General features: G+C 45.3%; 2 long non-coding RNA genes across 4 annotated transcripts in view; both read right to left on the bottom strand.

The window, feature by feature from the left end:
- LOC139060085 (uncharacterized) overlaps positions 1-20,875 on the bottom strand; it is a 427,207-nt gene that overhangs the window by 260,008 nt on the left and 146,324 nt on the right. The window lies entirely within an intron of this gene.
- LOC139060083 (uncharacterized) lies at positions 11,738-20,407 on the bottom strand. Its single transcript, XR_011514600.1, has 4 exons — positions 20,272-20,407; positions 19,054-19,106; positions 17,801-17,990; positions 11,738-16,724 (listed from the first exon to the last, which is right to left on the bottom strand). It is a non-coding gene; the product is annotated as an uncharacterized lncRNA (long non-coding RNA).

The raw sequence follows: 20,875 nt of genomic DNA, 5'->3' as shown, positions 1-20,875 counted from the left end.
CGCTGCAAGTAGCCTTCATTTCATAGCGCATTTTGCAGAATACGACACGAAAGGCAGATGTCCGCCGCTAATCTCCAAAAGCGGCAATAAAAATATCCGCTATTCACTTTTAGTGCCCATAAGAAACCAACCCGACCATGGAAATGTCGGTTTTATGAGCAAAATTAAAACAGCGAACGAAAACGAAAAATGAGACGGATATCTGCAGGCAAGCATGACAGATTGACCACACAGCTTTCTTTCTGTCTCGCTTTCTTTCTTTCTTTCTTTCTTTCTTTCTTTCTTTCTTTCTTTCTTTCTTTCACCGCAACACCGTTCTATGGGCGTAGTCCCAAGCAACGCGTGACACCTCCTACTCAATATAATCGGCGTCGGCTTCTGGGTTGCAAATGGAAAAGACAGAAGGGGGAAAAGGGAAAATGAATAGAGGAAATATCCGTGGCCGTGTAGCCGCGAAGCGAAACACGGACTGACAGAGAGAACGCAGATGAAAAGAAAGTTACAGAACCGCGTTCCCCGAGAAAACTCATTTCTCGAAAGAAAATAAATAAAATAGGTAAATCACCATAAGCGACGCTTTGATGACGCCAGTTTCTTTTCTGGCCCCGTTTTTCGTCGCTCCGACTTCGGGAAGCAACACGACTGAAACCATTAGCTGTGCAGCTGCGGCCCCAGTGTCCCGCCTCCATTTCTTTCTCTTTCTTTTTCTTTCTTTCTTTTTTCTTTTTTTGGTCTCCTCGTTTTTAGCGTCTCTTAATACGGTGCAGCGGAGCCGCCAATAGGGTTGTCGTGCGTCCTCAAGTTGAGCCTACGCAGGCGCACAGAATTTCCATGGCAAATGGCCTCTCAGGCTTGTGCAGTACCGGGCATTGTCTAGGGAGGTGCGCAAGCCTGGTTAGCCGCAATCGAAGGTCGACCACGACTGCGCAAAGGTGTTACCCTCCACTCGCCTGCCTGGTGTTCGTATCTGAGAGCCTCGGTGGGCCGTTTAGCTCTAAAGCAATGCTATTGATAACTGATTCTGGCGTCCAACGTGGGGCTTCATGTTTGGCTGGCGCCACCATGAACGCAGTGAGCACCGTTTTGGGGCGCAAGGGATTCACCGCATCGCTCTCCCATATCAACCCACTCTAAATCAAATGTCGTATCCAAGTGAAGCGCCCCCTATGCTAGGGGATCTCCGCGGAAACGCCACGAAAACGTTGGTAAACATCGTAGCGCGTGGTGGCGCGGTGATGGATGATTCAGGTCCGTCCATCGCATATCCCAAAGCCACGACGCACTTCCTTTAGCCTTGGCATCGCTCCGTCTACTTCGACGGCAATTACGTCTGCGTAATTGTTCCTTCTTGTGCGCAAACTGGTTCAGTTGCTTGACACCTGAAGGTGTTAACAGCAGTTTATAGAATAGCTTAAGTGAGTGAGTGAGTAAAGACTTTATTTGAAAACAAGGTATTGACGGATGACCTTGTTGTTAGGCAGCCACGAGCCCCTGGGCCCGGGCGGCTTCTTCAGCTCTCTCGATGACCTTGGCCTGCAGGTCAGGGTCGGAGCTGAGCAACACGGCCTCCCACTGCTCAGTATTACTTATTTCGTGATTTGTATGATTTTCGGCTGGGCACGACCACATAATATTGAATAGATCCGCTTTTTGCTGACAATGCTTACATGTATTAGGGTATTGGTCCGGGTAGTAGTAGTGATAGGCTACGGGGTTGGGGTAGGTGTTCGTCTGAAGTCGTCTCCAAGCTACTTCTTGTCGCTTGTTAAGCGATTTGTGTGCTGGCGGGTACACTGCCCTGGCTAACCTGTAGTGCTGAGTTATTTCCTGGTAACTGACCATGCGATCCCTCCCTGATCCTAGCGTGAGCCGTCCGGGTGCTCGGTTGGCGAGTCCTCGAGCGGTGGTGTGGGCGGCATCGTTGCCGGGTAGGGAGGAGTGTGCTGGTGCCCAAATGATGTGGATTGGTCGTGTGTTAGGCCGCTCATCTCTCGAACACGCAGAATGGACGGCGGAGGGCTGCATGATTGTTTTGTATATACTTTTGAAGTGCCGCGAGTGGCCCGTGCGTTTTGTGAATAGGGAAGCGTCTAACCCCCCAGCGCCTCAGGCGGCAATCGTTTCTGTGGTTGAGGGGTCGGACGGCCCGCGTGGTGTTGGGTGACGAGCCGAGGCGCGCGCCGCCGCGGGGGGCGCGGGACTCGGAGAAAATGCTTTTACGCGGGCTTTGTTGACATTCCGCCGATGGTCATAATAGGGCCACGCGGACAAAGCTCGAGCGGACAAAGGTTGTATACGCGACGTTGTGGCGCCGGCTCTTGAGTCCCCTGCTAATTGGAGACGCAGCTGCTAGCAATGTTGACCACGTCTGGCGCGTACGGAGCGGGGGGTTCGCGCCCCTCGCATTCGGACGGCAGCCACGTGCATCTTGTTTTGAGCACTGGGGAGAGCCCGCTTTGTGTCGTGTTGCAACATGCAGTGCGCGCCGTAGAGAGGGGCGCGGCGTCGTTTGAAGAGCACCCGAGTCCGGATGCCGCCAGCGGTAATTAGTTTTCTACCAGGAAAAACGTTGAGGGGGACTACGGTACGCGGTGTTGGGACACCAGCGCCCGAGCCCCCCTTGCTGGCTAGAAACGCCGCTGAGGTGCGAGATGGCCTCAATAAATCATGCATGCCTGGCGTGTTTGACGAGGCCGTCACTGACCACGTGGAAATAGGAGGGGGAGAGGAAGATGTGGGAAGAGGGAAAACAGGGTGGTTTTCCAATAGATTCACTTATGAGAGTAAGCCCATCCCTTTGGGTTGTGGCTTAAGAAACTGTCAACTCTCATTGGCAATTGCTCCCGTGGGATGGGCTAACGACCCTACCGCCCTTTTTCTTTGTCTCTTTCCCCTATAACAACCGAGACGAGGTGCTTGTTCCTCAGTCTAGGCTGTAATCACTAAACCTGATAGAACAGTAAGACTCCGTACGATGCAACGCTAGTCTGGGCCGTAACCACGTAGTGGTAGAACAGCGAGACTCGGTTGGTCGTATGTAGTGACAGTTGTCCTAGGCTCTAACTTAAGAGAAAGTAGAAGAGTAAGGCGCTGTTTACTTGTGTGTTTTGTATCAGTGTTCTTTTGCTAACTCTGTATTTGACTGTGTAAATATTTCCGTTGCAATATATCTTCAAGTTTTGTTACCTCCAACCTGCCTCCTGCTTCATCAACGCCGATAAACACCTTGAAGAGACTTTGGTCGACTTCAGGGAGAAAAGAACCACATCAATACAAAAAACTTAACTGGCGCAGTCGGCAGGATCGGCGAGCTCTACAACATCGAATCCTGGACCAGTGGTGAAGGGATCAAGTCATCCAACGAGCACCTCCTGCACCTTTGAGAAGATCCCACAGCAGCCAAGCCCGGCACCGTGGAGGAGATCCGAAAACGACAGTGCATTCAGCAAAGGGTGAGCAGGATTTCTTGCGTCTTTCTCAAGTTGGCATGGCAGTTGATCTGTAGAGCAAATGGTGAGGACACGCAGGGGCGCAGAGACAATGGAGTCTAATGGAGTTGAGGGTGCGACGGTGGCGGAAATGGATCGGAATCGGGAGTTATCAAATGACGATAGGCTAAATTCCGATAAGTCAAATGAAATGAGAGAACCCAGTCAGAGCCAGGAATTTTCGCAGCAGGCATCTCAGCCTTTGCAAATTCCGAATGATACAAGAACGCTTGAGCTTGAAATTCAAAGGCTCAATGCTCAGACTACCTGTATACAGCTTCAGATTGAGTACGAAAGGCTGTTGCAGGCAAGGACGAATGCTGAACGTCTCAATGGCACGTCGTCCAGCGCTGAGTCGGAGCGGGGCGATCGGAGGCGAATGGGCTTCGACCCCGTCGAGCAATGCGCAAAAGTGCTGAAAGGGTTCCGCCTGCCGTGTGACGCGGATGTACCCTTATGGTTTGAGGAGGTAGAAAGACTTTTTGCTACGTACGGGGTACCGTATGAGAGTCGCGTGCATTTAGTCATGCCAGCTCTAACGGAGCGCGTTCGCTACCTACTGCGTAACCTCAACCAGGAAGAGAGTACAGATTACGAGTCAGTTAAACAGGCAGTGTTGATGGAACTGAAGCTTTCTCCGGCGGAGTATCTGCAGAGGTTTGAGAGAGCAGTGAAGCGGAAGGAGGAAACGTGGTCACAGTTCGCGTCGCGAGTGAAAACGTATTTTTCCTACTACCTTCAAGTAAGAGGAGCCGACACTGTAGAAGTGATGGCAGAACTCATGGTAGCGGATCGTATAAAAGCGGGCCTTAGTATAGAGGGTCTTGAATACGTGATGCTACGAGAAGGCGAGGAATGGCTTAAGCCACCTGAGATTGCCAAAGTACTGCAAACTTTGGAACAAGCGAAAGGCAAAGGGTATGCCTCAAAGCCATCAGCGGCAGAGATGGGGCAAAAGCCGACGCGAGTGGCGAAAAGCGCCCTAAAGTGCCACGTATGTCACAGCTCAGGCCATTTCGCTAAGGATTGCCCGATGTCTAGTGACAAGGAAAATCAGCCAAAGAAGGCTATCGAGCCAAGGCCGAGGGCACAAAGGGTGGTGATAGCCGACGAGACGGGAAGTGGGATACCTGATGGAGTCCTTACTGCAAAGGTAGAGGCCTTGAAACACCAAGGTGAAGGCATGACTAACCTACAGTTGATCCCGATCTCATGCGGAACCGTATCCACAGATGCGATCCTAGATACGGGGAGTGAAATAACTGTCATACGCGAGAGTCTCCTTCCGAAAAGTATAGTGGAGCCATCAGGCACAATAAGATTGGTGTCTGCATTTGGTAAAACTATTGAGGCAAAGCTAGCAACGTTGCCGGTAAAGTTAAATAGCCCGCAAATGGCAGCGGAACCTCAGAACGTGGACCTACTCTGCGCGTTGACTAATGAGCTCGTCGAGGGCACAGATTGTTTGTTGACCAAGGAAGATTGGGAACATTTGTTGAGGGCCAGCAGCTCTCTGGAATCCACTGTAGCACCGGCCGAGCCTACTCAGAGGATAGAGAGATCAAATGAGAAAGCCGAGGTAGTGGCCTGCAACTTTACTTTGGAGGAGGAAGGTGTTTCTGGGGAAGTTGAGCTAATTGATGAAGAGAGGGATGCGTCAATAAGCCAGAGAGAAGAGTTCCGCAGATTGCAGCTAGCTGACGCTACCTTAAAGAAGGGGTGGGAAGATGCTCGGAGTGGGAAATCCGGCATGTTCGTCTCTGATGGACTCTTATACCACTGGGACTCAATAGTAGGCACCCGAGTGAGACAACTAGTTGTTCCGAAAGACAAGCGCAGTGAGGTGATGCATTTGGCTCACGAGTCGCTATGCGGAGGGCACCTAGGCCCGAAGAAAACTAAAGCGCGCATTAGGTATAATTTTTTTTGGCCTGGCATGGAGAAGGAGGTATTAGAGCATTGTCGTTCATGCCATGATTGTCAAATTTGCCCTGACAGGCGTCGCACGGACAGAGTATCTATAACTCCTCCCACTAGGCCAAATCACCCTTTTCAAATTGTCAATGCAGACATCATTGGACCCTTAGACAGACCGTCAGCGGAAGGTCATAGGTACGCGCTATGCTTGGTGAGCATGTGCACAGAGTGGCCAGAGGTTGTCCCACTGCGCTCGTTGACAGCTAAGGCGACTTGCGACGCGTTGATTGAAATTTTCAGTCGCACTGGCGTTCCGGAAATGATCTGTTCCGACCAGGGCACTAATTTCAAATCACCGCTCACACAGTCGATGCTCGAGAAATTAGGTTGCGCTCCAAGCTTCTCAACCCCAGAACACGAAGAGAAAATAGCTGCAATTAAGAATGTGGCGACACCACGCACTAAAAAGGAGCTACGCAGCCTGCTAGGACTGTGCGGCTACTATCGCGAGTGCGTCCGAGAATGTGCAGAGGTGGCGAGCCCGCTCATGCGGTTAACAAAGAAAGGGGTACCCAATAGCATACCCTGGTCAGAGGAAGCTCAGACGGCGTTTAAGACGCTGAAACAGTCCCTGTGCGAGGCCGTGGCGCTCAGCACTCCGGACCCATCTGAGTCCTACTGGCTTTTCGCAGACGCGTCAGCTACGGCGGCGGGCGCTTGTTTGGCGCAAATGACAGCCGAGGGAAAGGAGAGGCCTAATGCCTTTGCCAGCCACCGCTTCACGCCGACTCAGACGCGATGGTCGACAATTGAGAGGGAAGCGTTTGCTATTATATGGGCCTTAAAGAAGTTTTACTACTGGCTTTTTGGTGCCGAGATAAACGTTGTTTCCGACCACAATCCATTGTCGTACCTTACAACTTCGACTCCACACGGGGCAAAATTGACAAGATGGGCGCTGGCTTTACAGCGATATCACGTGTCAGTGCGACATCGGAAGGGTGTCAGTAATGGTAACGCGGATGCTTTGTCCAGGCTTCACAACAGCTCATGGAAGCCAGCGTAATACTTTAGTGCCATGCCAACTGGATGGGCGTGAATGTTCCTGCTCACTTGGCGCTGTATATTGCGGACTTTGTGAGTGCCGATTCAAGACACAGAGACACTAGAGTGCTCTTACAGTTTGGAACTGCAATCGTGCGCTTAATAGTTTGATGACATGTACTGTGTATTTCTTGTTACGCTCTTCTTGCTTTGTTATTTGAAAGTGTTTGTTGTTGTGATGTAATTAGGCTAGGGTGTGATTAGAATGTTCATTACGTAATCGCGGCAGTGATTTATCGTATCACTGAGCGAAAATCAGCCCAGTATACTCTTTAGGGGGAACGTGTTAGGCCGCTCATCTCTCGAACACGCAGAATGGACGGCGGAGGGCTGCATGATTGTTTTGTATATACTTTTGAAGTGCCGCGAGTGGCCCGTGCGTTTTGTGAATAGGGAAGCGTCTAACCCCCCAGCGCCTCAGGCGGCAATCGTTTCTGTGGTTGAGGGGTCGGACGGCCCGCGTGGTGTTGGGTGACGAGCCGAGGCGCGCGCCGCCGCGGGGGGCGCGGGACTCGGAGAAAATGCTTTTACGCGGGCTTTGTTGACATTCCGCCGATGGTCATAATAGGGCCACGCGGACAAAGCTCGAGCGGACAAAGGTTGTATACGCGACGTTGTGGCGCCGGCTCTTGAGTCCCCTGCTAATTGGAGACGCAGCTGCTAGCAATGTTGACCACGTCTGGCGCGTACGGAGCGGGGGGTTCGCGCCCCTCGCATTCGGACGGCAGCCACGTGCATCTTGTTTTGAGCACTGGGGAGAGCCCGCTTTGTGTCGTGTTGCAACATGCAGTGCGCGCCGTAGAGAGGGGCGCGGCGTCGTTTGAAGAGCACCCGAGTCCGGATGCCGCCAGCGGTAATTAGTTTTCTACCAGGAAAAACGTTGAGGGGGACTACGGTACGCGGTGTTGGGACACCAGCGCCCGAGCCCCCCTTGCTGGCTAGAAACGCCGCTGAGGTGCGAGATGGCCTCAATAAATCATGCATGCCTGGCGTGTTTGACGAGGCCGTCACTGACCACGTGGAAATAGGAGGGGGAGAGGAAGATGTGGGAAGAGGGAAAACAGGGTGGTTTTCCAATAGATTCACTTATGAGAGTAAGCCCATCCCTTTGGGTTGTGGCTTAAGAAACTGTCAACTCTCATTGGCAATTGCTCCCGTGGGATGGGCTAACGACCCTACCGCCCTTTTTCTTTGTCTCTTTCCCCTATAACAACCGAGACGAGGTGCTTGTTCCTCAGTCTAGGCTGTAATCACTAAACCTGATAGAACAGTAAGACTCCGTACGATGCAACGCTAGTCTGGGCCGTAACCACGTAGTGGTAGAACAGCGAGACTCGGTTGGTCGTATGTAGTGACAGTTGTCCTAGGCTCTAACTTAAGAGAAAGTAGAAGAGTAAGGCGCTGTTTACTTGTGTGTTTTGTATCAGTGTTCTTTTGCTAACTCTGTATTTGACTGTGTAAATATTTCCGTTGCAATATATCTTCAAGTTTTGTTACCTCCAACCTGCCTCCTGCTTCATCAACGCCGATAAACACCTTGAAGAGACTTTGGTCGACTTCAGGGAGAAAAGAACCACATCAATACAAAAAACTTAACTGTCGTGGGTGTTGGTTTGTGTCTATTATGTGTTTTACGGGAGCCGAGACCCGACCTTTCGCAAAATTGCGTACTGCTGCTTTGGAATCGCTGATAATGTAATGACAATGTGTGGAGGCTATTGCCAGAGCGATAGCCGCCTCTTCCGCTGTTTCGGAGCTTCTGGTGCGAATTGAACCACCAGCGCGTATTTGACCTGAGGAGTCCACCACTGCAAGGGACATACAGTTGCGTTCTATGTATTCTGCTGCGTCGACATAGACTACGTCTTTGAAGGCGTGGAATTTCTGATGTAGGGCTTTGGACCGCTCGGCCCTCCTTTCCTTGTGGAATTCGGGGTGCATGTTTTTAGGGAGTGGATTAATTTTGAGATGGCGCCTCTGATCGTGAGAAATGTCTACTTTAACGCTTTGCATCGACTCGTAGTTGATGCCGAGATTCTGGAGGATGTTTCGCCCGGCGGCACTCTGAGCTAGCCTTTCGTATTGAGATATAAGGTGCGCTTCTACTAGTTCATCGAGGGTGTTGTGCACACCTAGGGCTAGCAATTTAGTGTTTGCCGTTCTTATAGGTAGCCCAAGAGCCTGTTTATAGGCCCTCCGGATAATCCCCTCTATTTTCTCTCTCTCAGCCGCTTTGAGGCAGAGGTACGGGGTGATGTAGGTGATGCGGCTGAGAACAAAGGCTTGTACCAACCTTATGAGGTTGGCTTCTTTCATGCCAGAGTGTCGGTTGGCAATTCTTGAAATGAGTCGCATCGTCTGCTGAACGCATGCTTCCAGTTTGTGAATTGTGTTGCCGTTGCGCCCGTGAGCTTGCATGAAGAGGCCTAGTACACGGATGGTGGTCACCACCGGGATCGCGCCTCCTCCGGCTCGCACAGTGATTTCTGGGGATGGCGCAGTGTCGGATTTGCGGTTTGTAGGGGCTCTGAGTAGGAAGAGTTCTGATTTTTGCGGGGAGCAGGCGAGGCCTTTGTCGGTAACGTACTTTTCAACCGTGTCTACAGCTTGTTGCAGCGTGGTTTCTACATCTCCATCGCTACCTTTAACCACCCACAGGGTAATGTCGTCTGCATACAGACTGTGGTGTAGACCTGGAATCTGATTAAGTTGTTCCGGTAATCTGATCATCGCTAAATTAAAGAGGAACGGGGATAAAACTGATCCCTGCGGGGTGCCACGACTTCCAAGAGGGATCTTGTCCGATTGTAGTTCCCCTATTCTTAGTTCCGCTGTGCGGTGGTTGAGGAAGTCTTTGATGTAGTTGTAGGTCTTCTGGCCCACACCTAGGTGCTGCAGATTCTCTAGTATAGCCTGATGCGCTACGTTGTCAAAGGCCTTTATAAGATCAAGCCCCAGGACAGCCCGGGTACCATTCTTGGGTATGTGGTCCAGAACTTGATGTTTAAGCTGAAGCATGATGTCTTGCGTGGAAAGTTTTGGACGAAAGCCAATTATGGAGTTAGGGAATAAGTTGTTGTCCTCCGCAAAATTGTGGAGGCGGTTAAGTATAACGTGCTCCATGAGTTTTCCTACGCATGAGGTCAGAGAGATCGGGCGCAAGTTCTCGAGCTGTAGTCGCTTACCATGTTTCGGTATGAATATTATTTGTGCATGCTTCCAGTGCGAGGGGATAGAACCTGTTTCCCAACAGCGGTTGAAGTACTCTGTTAAGGCAGTGATAGATACGTCGTCTAGATTTCTGAGGGTCTTATTTGTTATTCCATCGGGGCCTGGTGCAGATTTAGTTCGGAGTTTCAGCAAGACGGCTCGTACTTCAGCCTCTAGGATGGGTGCGTCTAGGTTAAGATTCTCCGGACCAGTGTATGGCTTCTGGGGGATTTGTGCATTTGTGCCTATGTACCGGGTTTTGAGCTCTGTGAGGAGCTCGTCGTTCGTGCCCTGGTATTGGTGAGTGATCTTATTGAGGCATTTCCTCTGCTCGGATTTACTCTTATCCGGGTCCATAAGGCATCGGAGGAGATTCCACGTTTTGGCTAGACCGAGTTGTCCCTGCATGCTGTCGCATACCTTTTCCCATTGGTTTTTGGTTAATTGGTTAGCGTATTCCTCGATTTCTATGTTAAGTTGCGCGATGCGCAAGCGGAGTGTACGATTTAGTTTATTCTTTTTCCAGCGGGTTTGCATGCTGTTTTTGGCTTCCCACAAGTGTAGGAGGCGGCTATCCACCTCGACCAGACCATCGTCTTCAGGGATTTCCCTCGTGGCGCGTTTCACGCAATCTCTGAGATCCCCGATCCAGGCCTCGAGATCGTTTATATGCTCGGTGGCGGTTGTCTCCCGAATCTGGCGGAAGCGGTCCCATTCCGTGAGCGAAACTCGTTTGCCCTTCTTGCGGGGTGGACCCGCCTGAATGTGGATTTCTATGATATAATGATCGCTACCGAGGCTTTCCCCGGTATTAGTCCAACACACTAAGAAAAAAAAGAGTACCTCTTACTCTTTTCGGAGAGTCTGGATTCGCCACGTATACGACACACTTTGTGGGAGACACCCGAACTCTCTTTCGGCAGAGAGTCCCGAGACTATCCGTGCTCAATACAAGGTGTTTGCGTGACTCCGCACACAATAGTCATGCACACTCTGTTGTAATAGTCGCCTATACCCTCTCAAAAGGGTTACAAGACTAGTGCTGAGGGAGTCCGTTAACAATTCTAAATGAGTCGAACGACTCAAGATAAAAGGGTGACATGACCACTGCTGAAGGATTCGGGCAACTCTTCTTGACGAGTCTGATGACTCCAGCAGTGTGTGTCAAGTTACCCTTAGTGCGTGGTGCAGGACTCTTGTAAATGGAGTAAAATAACTAATCCATGTAAGTCGTTTGACTCTCGGATGGCAGTGTCGAGCCGCTTTTCAAAATGTGTCACCAACTTTTGCTGTAATTACACATGACTATGGCTAGTTCTCAAGATGGCTACTGTGAAAAGACAACATATAAGAAAGAACCCATAGCAAACTTGCCAAAAAGGACGTGGCAGGTTAGCAACAAAATGTTAACATTTCATCACCCTTTGTTGTCTTCTGGAAAATTCAAATGTATTAGTCAGCACAGAATCACCATGAAAGCAAGACAGTTCTCATTACCATTAAACTGGAATCAATAGCCAACCAAGCAAAACAGTCTTAAATAAACATCCAATATGTAGCCTGCAGGTGCATATGCATGACACTGCAACGCAACTCAGAACCATAATGAGACCCCAAAATATTATGTAACTCATGTAGAAGTTCAATTCAGCACTGCACAGGTCTCTAATGTCAAAACATTTATAAGTTAAACCTATTTCACTGTCCTTCGAGACGTTTTTATTTAGAACTTACGATTTAACATTTTAAGCAAGTAAGCTACACAACAAATAAAGAAGGCCGCACTTATGTACAAAGGAGACCCAGATAATCAAGTGCAATAAAAACAATATTCCAACTTAGATTACATAATCTATGCGTTATACTATGCTTGCTGAAAACAACTCGTTGGCAATTGATAATCCAATCTAACAGTAAGAACAGCTGTCTTACCTTATGGTACTCTTGTTGGCACTTTTCCCCCACAACTTGTGTGTGTTAGCGTCAGTTGAAAATTGATCTGAAAAATACCACATTAAAAAGTTGTTCATCAATTTTATTGTCATACAACATGCAACAGTGTATAAAAGCTTCACAACAGATAATATTACAAAAATAAATAGAGCAAAATTTATACTAATTGTTTATTTATGTTGACAAACATACTTTTTAAGACGAAGTATAATAGCTGACAGACAATTTCACAGATTGCAATAACCACTAATACAAAACTTGCCATAATGCAAACACGCTGACAAAATATGTAGCACAGGTAGCTGTATTTTGTTACGGCAAAGATAGCACATGAATAATGAGGACAAGGGAGTTAGCAGAACACAAACTATACCCAGCTGCATGCATGCAGCTGTAACAATACACATGGTGCACCCAGGTCCAAAAGAAACAAAGAGGAAAATGTGAGGAAGGCTTCTTTTACTCATCACAAGCTATCCTGTAAGAGCAGACAGATTATGCACTGGCTGTAATGTACCCTCAGCACATACGTAAATAAGTTAGATTAGATGCCACATTTACAAATCACTCATACAATGTTCTTGTGATAGTCCTTATTCCGATTTTTAACTTGGAAAGCATGACTGAGTTATGTAATGCTTCCCTACACTTTCGCACATATGCAGAAAGAAGTGTTGCTATAAACACGGGAGATCATGGAAGGATGACTGACACATACTTCTTTTAATTCTTTTGTCTTGGTCTTTATGATTATCTACCACAGTAGTCTTTTGTAGAGTGAAACACATTCAGATAATAAATACACTGTGGGCAACAAAGTGTGAATACCTGTTCTTGATTTCTACCTTTCTCAAGTGTCCCACTAAGGTAAGATTGGTGCAAAAAATTGTCTTCCCAATGTATGCGTTCCCACAAAACAGGAGCAGATGATAAGCCACATTAATGGTGCGTGAAATAAAACATCTGTTCTTAACTTTCTGTTCTTAACTTACCACTGCCATTGCAATCTGGTGCGATTTTCTGCTTTGTTGTGTACTCTAGCACAGGTGCTACGCAGTTCACTTGGTGCCCAAAGCAACTCTCACACTATAGCAGGATGTCAATTTTGTTTTTCAAATTCTAAGCGAAACTCAGGTTATGGGGGACAATTGTAAACTTATAGTTTTGCTTTGTATCATCATAATGTTGTAGAGCAGGGTAGAAAGCAAGAACAGATATTTATAATTTGGGGTCCCATTGTGCATTGCATGGATATGTTTCAATGAATGATAAAACTACTTGGTAGATAAGAGAATTAACTTCGAAGTCTACCATATCAGTAACTGGAAATTTTATGTGTAATTGAAATTTTGTGATTCCCAGTGATGAAGAAACAGTTTTGATAATATGTGTCAAGGCAACTGAGTCACTCATGCTCACAAAGGAAACAAAATAAACACAACCAAGATTGCAACAAGTTCCAACTTGCAACCAAAAGTGAGACACCTCACATGACTGACTTATGTATTTACTGAGCATGATTTACATCTAGCGCATAATCTGCTTGTACAAGATGACGAACAATTAGTTACTGTTGCTTTCTCTCTGGGGCATTTGGCTCTTCTGAACACATGCACATTGTGTGGCAAAGCTGCGTGGATGTAGCTGGGCACAGCTGTTATTCAGCATCAGTCTGTTCTTATGGTCCTGTACTATTATCATTGTAATTTATAATTAGCAAATAGCCTAACTATTGGGTTTATCAGCTCCATTTTAAACAAAACATACTGACAGATTTCCCTGTTGATCGCTAGCAAAGTGATGGGTAAATCATTTCAGATTTCAAGAAACAGCTGTGGAACAGAACAAATGCTGAAGACAGAAAATCTACAATGACCAGTACCTTCTTTATTAAATGCCATGTACTAGCTTTTTCTGCAATGAATACCATTATAACCAAAAATTGTAGCCTGAAAAAATAATTGGGAAATATTTACAAAAGTGACAGAGATTAGAACTGCATGTTAATTACATATGTCTTCTTAAACAAGATCACAATAATTGAAGTTTCATTAATTTTAGCAAAACACTGACATCCCATTATTGAAGCTAGTCAGTGCTGAAGGTATTGTTAGTTTGTAGGAGTCCTCAGACTAGCAGCTCTGAAATATTTGTCACCATACTTGGTGGAACATGCTTTGCTCTTTCGGATATTACTTTGCCAAAAAGCCTTCTGTAATCCTTGTAGGGCAATTCTGTGTGGAAAATAAATCTATTTGATCATTACTTTTTGGGTATATGTATCTCAGAACTGGTGCTAGTCTGAGTTCTTACAAAGTAGACGTTATTGAGTACTGTAATTCTAATGCCTGCCACAGCTAAAATTTATGTTAGTGAAAATTGTCGCACTGTCATGAAGCAGTTATGTTCAATAATTAGTGGCAGTCACCGGTGAAACACTCAGTACAAAACACAAATATATGGAGTCAAAATTTAAATGTCCAACAAAGTCACGTCTCAAGTCTACATTTCACAGAACTGTCTTTTTTTCTGTTAGTGTGCCAATACCAATCGCACATTCACAAACATTTTAGTATTGCACTTCTGGTAAATGCAGGAAAATTCACCGTCTTTAACAGAAGCCCTTGGGAAGACAGCCCATATTTGCTTCGACAAGAGGACTTGCCTTAAGCTTTGCGTCGCTATGTTGTAGGTCACTGTAGCAAGGGGAACGTTTTGCTGATTGAATATTACTCGAAATATTTTTATTATTTGTACTAGAGGTTTCAAAAGAGAGCCAATTGTAGAGTTCTTCATGCAGATTTCATATATTCCATTAGTTTTTGTTTAGCTGCTTCGTGAGTTATGTCCTATACAACGGCGAAATACATAGTGATATTTGCGGGCACTTTCTTGTGTATTAAATTTTCACAAAAAAGCAGTGTGCTGCAGCTAACTCAGCTCCCTGTAGACTGCCAGGTGCCGATATCTATTCAAACAGCACGTAAAGTTACTAGAAGTATGCAAGATTAGTAGGCAGGCAGGCAGGCCTGCTACTAAAATTATTGAGAATACTTCAATAATTTTTTCTCACAATAGCATGAGAATAACCTCGTGCTTTATAATTGTCCTTTACAAATTAAATTTGGCATACATACTCTTCAAGATAAGCAGAATACCAGTATCTAATTGAAATTGCAATCTAAAAATTATTTAAAGTGGCCTAATATTTTTTGCATAATTCCAGTAATTGTACAAGCTGTTTGGATAGGTATCGCCACTTTGCGGTATACACCTAGCTAAATAAGATACAGCATGAAACCATTTGCGAAACTTTTACACACAAGTGCCCATAAAAATATATTGCCACTATGTAGGACATAACTAAACACCAGCTACACAAAAACCAATGAAAATTCAAATCTACATAAAACTGCCTATGAATAGCAGTACATTCAAATTTCTAGTACAAATTAAAAAAGTTGTTTCGAGGAGCATTTCCCCTTAATAAGTGGGTGTCAGTGTTTCTACCAAAGGGTTACAAAACTCCTTGAGGCATACCATAGGGAGTTTTATAAATAGCACACACATGCATCTGTCTAAAAAGTCCCATGCCCTGCTTGCATTCCTTAGACATTTTTCTGCATTCTGTTGTATGACACCATTTGCATCCCTTAACACTGAGGGCGCAAAACCGAAAAACAGCCTATTAATACACTTAAGTTTTAGCCTGTAAAGGGGTTGTATGCGAATGGGGGCAGCCAACTCTAGCATGAGAATAAACAAATATTTGTTCTCGCATTAATGAAACCAGTCAAAATATAATCTCGCAAATCTGGAAATGAATGCACAAAGAACCTTGCTGATTGTTACATTAGTGTCCCGAACAAGATCTTTTGATGTTTATAATTCCTAGTTTTATTCACTTTCCTCTAGTAACTGGGCTTTGACCTAGAATACTCAGTGTAGGAGACTAACCCAGGCCTGGAAGCCAATATTTAAATCTGAAATAGACATTCATCCCCCGACCACATGGCACTGCTACGTCATCAGAAGAAACATGCATCCATGGACATATAGTCTGTAAAATTATTTTTACATGATCTGTAGCGTTACTCTTGCACTAACAAATTCTGAATATTAGGAAATACATCTGCTATTTAAAGCACTGCTGCAAACCCGTGTGTTTGAGAAATGCAATACTCAAAAGGTGTAATACAACCAATGTGTGCATGAAACCTATGCTGCCTTTGACATTCGTCAGTGTGGCAAATAAGCACTGAGAAATGCCAAGGGTATCATAGCTTTCATGTCTCAAACCTTGTATGCGAGTACCAGTATCTTTGCAGTGAAAGAAGTCACATTATTGCCAGACTTATGAGGGGAACCAATGTTTCTCTAGTTCAATAGTTTCTTTCTTGTGCTCCTATATCCTTCAGTTTTTAAAAAATAATGGGTGCTTGAAATAAGTACTCTATATTGCTCTTAAATTTATCCTGCACCAGAGCCCGTGTTAGGTTGAATTTTTTGAACACATTGCAGTGCTGTAGATTATCAAAGGAAGAAAAAAGGCCGTAAGTTCGTATTTTAGCCTTCCGTACAACAAGAATTAATAACCTATCAATTACATCCACAAGTACGAAAGAACTACGAGAAACGGGGCTTAAAGGCAGGTATACATTAGAATAGCAGGGGCTGATGGTGAGAATTCTAAGAGAAAGGAACTATTAAAAACTAGATACTAAAGACACATATCAATTATAACAGAAATATTTACAATGAATTTGAAGAGACAAATAGAATGTCTGTTCAAATCACTCCACCCCAACATTCATCCATGGTTCGATAAGTGATCACAGCCGGTGATGCTGTTTGGATAGATGGTAGGTGAGGCACAGCTGTGAAATAGGTAGCACATGTAGAGGGGTCACCAAAGGTTGCACGCTGGTTGCAGAGCAGGTTGCCTTGATCTCCGGACTCCCTCGACCCTGATGCGTTGAGCCTGGTTATACGTCGTTCGCAAGAGGCCTGGCCCGAGTGTGCGGCATCGCTTGGGTAAAATTTCGAGGCAACCTGAAAAACACAGTTTCATATATTAGCACCAAAATATTCTGTACCATAGGGCAAATCTGAAGTTTACCATCTGCACATAGCAGATGATGAAAACAGACAGAAGTCACCAGACTCAAGGTATATAAATGTGCAAAAGTGGAAATGAATGTGAAGAGCTGCTTATAGGATGGAATCCTTCAATTTGTCTTTTGTGGATCAATAATAGTATCTTAACATAAAGTCAAGTGTACATGACCCTCCCTATTTGTGTAAGTAGGCTATTCCATGCCAGCTGTTCCAACCTGGCACACAACCACTTGGAATTTCTTCTTGAAAACTGAGGGCCTTTCATTATAGAAAAAATCTCAATTTCACACAATACTTGAAGCAAAAAAAAATTTTTACTGCCATAAACATTATGTCAAATTTCGTGTAATGCACCAAAGTATGCATCATAAAATGGCAGCCAGAAATTTGGTTATTTCATTAAGAGGGCCAAATTTTTAACAACGAAGAGAGGCCTTACACCAAAAACTTGACTGCTTATTAGCCACTGCTCAGTTTATTATGGCTGATTAAAAATGGACAAAATGGCTTATTAACTTTATTTTCACAAAAGTGACCTACAGCAAAAGCTGCAAATTTATGCAATCCATGTGTTTAGGACTTGTGCTGTGTGCAAGAATGGTATCAGAAAGATACATTATGCAGCAGTGCAGAGAGGAGGATGAACTTGGAAAAGAAGACAGTTTTGGTGTACGTTTATCGGCCTGCTTATCATTGAGGCAGCCCTAGTAAATTTATGCCAAATACCATGTATGAGCGTACATTGTATTCTTTTTAAATTGGTAAAGCTTTATCAAAGTAGTTTTTGTGTTAAGCAAAAAAAAATTGTGCAAGTGGTCTCTTGCAGTTTGAAAATTTACATCGCATTTCGTCTAATACACATAGCCTCTTGGCGGCTAAGACAAAATGCATGGACTTGAGCATCCCTGCACAGATAGCAGGGAGTCTAAACTACTTCGAAGTTACGTCTTTCATTGCTGAGTGACAAGCCATTTCACTCAAAAAGACGTCACTTAATTACAGGTATTTACCTGAATCTTTCTGTCCGCTGTCAGCCTGCTGGCATCATCACTAAGGCTGCCAACTCCCTAGTGGACATAGTCGGGACATGGTGGCGGCAGGATGCAGTGGCAGAAGCCGCCAAAGGCTCCCAACTACCTAGTGGATGTAGTCAGGACAGGGTGGTGGGAGGACACAGGGGTAGGAGCCGCCAGAGTGTACCTGCAACAAATTTGCACAAATGTTCTTAGTCCTACCATGACATGATTTACAATAAAACTGAGCTGTCTGTGTAACATGGCTACCAATACAAATAAAGGTAAACAGTTAGGCCCTACGACACAACTAGAAGCCCAACAAAAAAGAAACGGTACTTATGTTTATGAAAATCCAAACAATGAAACAAAAAATGTGTAACCGGTTTGTGCATGGAAGCTCGGTTGAAACCTGAGCTCATACCATCAAGTGATCTGCTAGACAACTGCAAGCCTGCCACCTAAATATGTCATTGTAAATTATTTTTACATGCATTATGTTAAGCTGCATTAATACAAGTTCAAAATCTCTTAATATAAGTAAATCACCAAGCTAATTCAATTAACGAATTCCAGTGGTCGTTAATGCAACAAAGTGCAAGCTTGGAATAAAGCTGGCTAAACTGGGCAGTGAAAAATAACAATGTGGTTCTCTACATCTTGTTTTCCTGGCTTTCGCTTTAGCGCTGGAATATACAAGAATTTTGACATTCCTCATATTTCACCCTGCTAATTTTTATGCCATAATGCATAATACTTCAGCAAGAGGAATAATGCTTTCTTTCAACCGTAAATAGTGATAGAACAAGAAAATTCATTGGAGCCAACGTTTTGAGAAGAAAAATCTCCTTCTCTTTGTCGAAATATTGGCTCCAGCAGTCCTTGTTCTACGGCTCTTCATCAGTTCAAGTCGCTTGTCCTCCTGTGTACCTCTGTACTTTCAATGTTATGTCAATGAAACTGTAATAACGGATCATTAGTAAATGTAGCTGATGAGGAACTTGGGCTTGTTGGTAGATAACGACAGAGTAACTGCGCAACATAAAGATACGGACAAAGGAGGCTTGTGTGTGTTGTCTCCTCCAGCCATGTCCCCCCTTTGGGTGATTACTCTGTCTCAATGTAAAACTGTTACCCTTTGCACAATAATAGTAAAATGCATAAAGACAGGAAAGTGGACACAAAAATTACAACAAATAGCATCATATGCTAATGAGATATGCAAAAGTGCCTGCTACGATTTGTCTCACCCATAACGTGCTGGTAAGATGGTGACTTCTGGCTGTTGCCATTTCTTGAATACCTAAAATAAAATACATTTCAAAATTATAAAAATATACAGGACAACAGCAGTAGCCGAGGACATAATGCATTGTTTAGTACAAGAAGGTAAACTAATCTCCGATACACGGCCGACGAAATTTCCTTTAAGTTAGTAGAAAAATACAACACACTTCATTTCATTCAATACTGTCAGCGTTTCTTGCTACAAGAAAAAAGGTATTTCTGCATGGAAGCAGCTAAATAATAAATGGCCTTCTACTTTTACAAAATATGTTGCAGCGACTAAGCCAACTACAGCTGTATATACTTAAAATTGCTGTATGCACATTACAATAGCCAAGACAGGATAAACTTGGGTTCATATGCAGCTCACTGGAAGGTACAACTTTGCAATCAACTCATTTCTGCTGGGCAAATATACGCACTAACATAAAACTACACATAAAAGGACCTTTTTTTTTCATAAACCACCGGACTCAATATAAAAAATCCAGTAGCAATAGTACAATTTTACCACATAACACAGCCAGGTTTTGTAAGCGTAGTAGGATTTACTATATAAATGTTGCAGCATATTCATGCTTTTAAATTTTTACAACCGTGAAAATAAAGATTACGTAAAAATAATACATTATATATAGGCTTAGATTGTGAGCTAATGTGTTTTCTACTTACAGCCAAATGCACAAAAAGTTTGTTCTCTTTCAGCGCTTTGAAAGCGCAGTGTCTGTTCGCTTGTGCAAGCAGCCGCTTAACCGCTCTTAAAATATCTGTGCTGCCACATCGCCTGACACTGCCATACAGCGTTGTAGCGCTTTTATTATTCGCGGCAATATACCTAAAGCGCTAGTAAATCTTCAGAATGCACAAGCTGCCCTTTCGATTACCTGTCTTCGCCACGCGAAAGTCACACTGGTGCTAGTATTGTATATACACTTCAAGTTACGCAGTACTTGATATTCTACGGATTTTTCGATGCGACAGGCCACTCGTCACTAGAGTCGTTAAGAACGGTGTTTATCCTGAGGCTTCCGTCTGCCAGTAGTATTTCCGCATACATACGCGCACGCATGCCTAAGAAACGTCTGTGAACTGCCAAGAGAAACATGGCGCAAAATGTAGCCGTACCGGAAGGGCCGAGTACGCGCCGTTTGTAAACTCGGAACAAAAGCTGATATGCTTACCTGAGACGTTAAGAGAAATATGGCACAGGTCACAGGTCCCCGCTGGTAGTGGTTCGTATGCATCTGGTCGTCTCTGTCCGTTGCGATCTCCCATATCACAATGAAAGATGCAGTGCAAACCGCAGCACTTCGGGCGGGTAGTTCTGAACTTAGTGTCACACATTACTTCCCCCCTCTTCTTTGGCTTCTGGATTGGATTGGCGCGGCTCGCTACGTGCTTGCGCGCGCTTTTCCGAGCGCAGATTGGTGTGCGCCTGGTTTCTGCACTAGGCTGTTATGCGATCGCTTTTTCGAGCGCAGATTGATGTGAGCCTGGTTTCTGCACTAGGCTTTTGCACGATCGCCTGCTTTTTGCACTGGGCTTTCAAAAGGCGAAGTGAGCGTCGCTTACTGCAGGCGGCAAGTGATTTGGCTCACGTACTGCGTGAGCAAAAACATAGGCACGTGGCTCATGAAGGAGATGACCGGCGACTTGCTTAATCTGTCGGACCATGTCATCGCCGACTGGAGGAACTACGCTCGTGAGGTCGTGCGGGACGAGCTGCTGGCGCGACCCCCACTCGGTGGCCCCGGGAGGATTGTGCAAATTGATGAATGCCTCCTT

Source organism: Dermacentor albipictus, chromosome 5 (assembly GCF_038994185.2).
Source record: "Dermacentor albipictus isolate Rhodes 1998 colony chromosome 5, USDA_Dalb.pri_finalv2, whole genome shotgun sequence".
NCBI lineage: Eukaryota > Metazoa > Arthropoda > Arachnida > Ixodida > Ixodidae > Dermacentor > Dermacentor albipictus.
Note: the sequence above shows the minus strand (reverse complement) of the source record. Positions and strands in the feature narration are given on the sequence as shown.